This window comes from Euphorbia lathyris, chromosome 3 (assembly GCF_963576675.1).
Source record: "Euphorbia lathyris chromosome 3, ddEupLath1.1, whole genome shotgun sequence".
Taxonomy (NCBI): Eukaryota; Viridiplantae; Streptophyta; class Magnoliopsida; order Malpighiales; family Euphorbiaceae; genus Euphorbia; species Euphorbia lathyris.
In genome coordinates this window covers 95,595,253-95,599,221 of record NC_088912.1, presented here as the reverse complement: position 1 = coordinate 95,599,221, position 3,969 = coordinate 95,595,253, and the positions used below count along the sequence as shown (strand labels likewise).

General features: G+C 36.1%; 1 long non-coding RNA gene across 1 annotated transcript; it reads right to left on the bottom strand.

Annotated features, from left to right (window-relative positions):
* Window positions 1-953: 953 nt before the first annotated feature.
* LOC136224697 (uncharacterized) lies at window positions 954-2,513 on the bottom strand. The gene is made up of 2 exons (XR_010686559.1): window positions 2,016-2,513; window positions 954-1,946 (listed from the first exon to the last, which is right to left on the bottom strand). It is a non-coding gene; the product is annotated as an uncharacterized lncRNA (long non-coding RNA).
* Window positions 2,514-3,969: the final 1,456 nt, after the last annotated feature.

Genomic DNA, 3,969 nt, shown 5'->3' with positions numbered 1-3,969 from the left:
AAGTTAAAGTGGCTAAATGAAAAAAGGTTACAAGTTTAAGGGGCTGGAAAGTGGTTAGGCCAAAATTAAACATATTTACTTTTTTTTTAATGGTAAAGACATTAAAAATGAATTCAAAAGTGTTATCAAAATAAAAATAAAGAGTCTATTTAAATTAATTAATAATGGTAACATGTTTTTATAATTATTAAAAAATAAAATAAAAATAAGTAAAAACTTAAAAAAAAAAACGAGGTTGAATGGAATCGAACATAGGACCTCAGAAAAGTTTAGGTAAGGGTATGTCTACCCACTCCCAAGATCAGACAAACCACAGACCTCGATGAGGATTTACAATGGAATTTACGGAGTGGGGAATCAAACCTCAAACCTGTCAAGTAGAGATTCAACGCCTTACCACTCGGACCAACTCTCATTGGCAGCATCCTTAACCATCTTATCTACCTTTAAACATTCTCTCCAAAATATTACCAGACACCATTACTAAAAAAAAAAAAAATTCTCAATTCTCCGGCCGCCTGCCGGGGCTCGAGCTCCCCCTAACCCCCTTTGGTCCCGCCCCTGCGTTGAAATGAAAGGTCAGAGGCTCAATGCACTAAAATAGAATAATCGAGGTATACAATAAAGGGAATACGTACATTCAATTCAACAGATATTTGTATTGCTTTGCATGCCATTTAAATTACAATATATTATTCAGAATTCATATTAGCATCACACAGCACTTGGGAAGTATATCAGATGAATTAATTGAAATGGAAATGGAAGTTATCTAAGAATGTTCTGTCCTGCACCTGATCATTGCAGAAGCATCAACTAGTTTGAAGTACAAAGCATCAATTCATATGCCAAATTCCAGCCTCAGCTCAATAACAATGTTCATAACTTTTCTCAATTCAACTCTGTAAATTTTTTTTGTCAAAAGCTAAAAATGCACAGACAAGGAACCAAAGTTAAAAAGGAACTATCATACTCCAAAAATATTCTGTAATTTGAAAACATAAAACCTTCTAAATAAGAAACCGTACTTACAACATTATAAAACAGGAAGCAAATATTTTCTCTCAAAGTGTTGATATTAGGTTCCACAGTAGCAAAAGAACTACTACTTTTAGAAGACCAGGATCTCGTTCAATATTTCAATGGCCTTTTCTTCAGATTTGAGCAACTCCATCAATATAGAGCAGCATGAAAGTTCTATAGGCAGTATTGTCGTAATGCCTTGAATTAGTTCCTATTCGGAGTAGTACTGGGTTTCGGATTCCTAGTTGGATTAGGATCATGGGTTCCTAATGGAATTGGGATCATGGGTTCCTAGTGGAATTGGGATTATGGGCTCCTAGTGGGATTAGGATCATGGGTTCCTAGTGGGATTAGGTTAGATTGGGTATTATAAATACCCCATTATGTAACCTAATCATTGTAATCTGATTTTCGCCTCCTAATAATACTATTTTCCTTCTGCCCGTGGACTAGCCAACACAACGTTGGTGAACCACGTAAATCTGTGTTTTTCGATTGTTTATTATTTTATCTTTCATTAATTCCGCACAACAAGTATTAAAAAAGTGAAAGAAAATGTCAATGGAGATGAAATTGGCAGAGATGGTATTACTTGATCTAGACACTCCTTGCATGAAATCAGTAACTGAAGAAGCATTAAAGAACTTAACCATTCCATATGTCAAGCTCCAAAAATAGGCTTTACCCATTATTCCAATCTCATTAGCAACAGTGAAGAGCCAAGAGAAGGATCCATGGCGATCACTTGAATACAACTGCCCCTTGAACTAACCGTTTGCAGCTGCAACATCTTTCTTGGTGTTTCTCGCATACTTTATCCTAAACTAAATGAACCTGGATTTGCAATAGTAAGATACTTTATCCTCAACTAAATGATCCTGGATTGCGTCGATGATACTTGGATTACCGCGTCAGTATCACCACTGCCAAAAAAGCAAACAGAGAATTGTAGTTAAAAGGAACACGAACTCTGTTGCATTGCGCGGAGATACCTGAACATCCATATACAAACTCCTGGCTTTATGAGCTTGGGATAAACATCCAGCACCTTAATAGGAGATTCCTTCCAGTTTGTATTCACAACAACACTGCATTCATTGCAGGAAGCAAACACATTCATCATTATAACAACACTAATTCATCCAACTTCAAGAAGGCTAAACATTATTATGCAATTCTTATATAGAACATTTTGCTAATTAAAATTTTCTATCTACCGTGATCAATCAAGATTTCAGTGAATAGTCCTGTCCATCATCATCAATGCAGAACAAGTGACAAGCAAAAAGGAAAAAGGGGCAAAAAAGGAAAAACCGGTAAAACTTTCGATCTTCTCCCTCATTTTGTGGCGCCAAGGCCGTACGCCTATTGTCTTCCGTTGGATCTCCATATTTGTACCCTTTTACTACATATTGGAACACAGCTTCAGAGACTAAACAGAATATTTTTCAAATGATAAAATGCATATGTTGAAAACGCATTGCCATTCTAAGAAGCTGGTATAAAACATTATATCATCTTCAATGAATGGCAAGCAATTATGTCCTTTACCAGAATCTGGTTTGATGATATCAAGCTACTAATGTTTATTACTCTCTCCGTTGCACAAGTTCTAAAACACACATACTAAGAAAACAATAAATGTTAATGTTGTTTTTCCTAATATACCCTTACATTTATGAAGTTCAAGTAACTTAAAAAATAAAGAATTTAATTATTTAGTATTTAAACCATTATAAATAGAGGTACTAAGGAAATAAGGCTTAATACATCATTTGCCCCCTGAACTTATCCAAAAAGTTTGATTGGCCCCCTGAACTTTCAAAGTTTCCCGGTAGCGCCCTGAACTTGCATAAAATGTTCAGTTAGCCTCCTGAACTTGCGTAAAATGTAATCAATTGATCACTCGGTCGCAAAAAAAGTAAGTTAAATGCGAAAGATGTATTGTACGAGTCTTAAAAAAAGTAAAACGACCAAAATTGGAGTATGCCGTTTTAATATTAGAGAAGACAAGTTGTATAGTTGAGCAAGTAATAACTCTATTTTTTTTTTTTTTATGTAATAACATTCTAAGATGCGTGGAATACATCTTCCGCATTTAACTTACTTTTTTGCGACCAAGTGATCAATTGATTACATTTTACGCAAGTTCAGAGGCTAACTGAACATTTTATACAAGTTCAATGGGCTATTGGGACACTTTGAAAGTTCAGGGGCCAATCAAGCTTTTTGGACAAGTTCGGGGGCAAATGATGTATTAAGCCAAGGAAATAATGTACTAAATGTAGTTAAACAAGGATCTGGTGAATACTGTAGTGGCTTCTGAACCTCAAGTAAATTGAAGTACACAATGGAGTGTTTCTCGGTGCAAGGATCATACTTCTTTTGAATCCATTACACAACCATAAAATAAATGATACATAAGAAGAGATTGTATAAATTCAATTGACATAACTTAGCATATTGAATTTGCAAAAATTATGATCCACAATCAATTAAGATCAAATTGAAGCAATGTTAGGCACAAGAAATCTGTGAATGCATAGGAACATTCTTCTTCGGCCTGGTGCACTACGCGTCCCCGCTAAGCGAGGGTCCGGGGAGGGATCCCACCACAAGGGTGTACTGGGGCAAGCCTTCCCCTGCCAATTTTTTGGCAAGAGGCCGCTCCTAAGACTCAAACCCGTGACCTCTCGGTCACACGACAACAACGTTGCGCCAAGGCTCGCCCTCATGCATAGGAACATTCATTGACAGAAATAGGCAGCAGAGCCATAGGCTGTAAAATGTATAGTATGAACAAAACAGAACATGTAATGCAGATCATACTCACATTCAACACAGAATCTGCTAGCTTAATATGATAGATAAATTTGCAATAATTACATTTGGTAAGTTAAGTTAGTTGTTGTCTTCGACCTGATTAAGGCATCTCCATTTCATTCT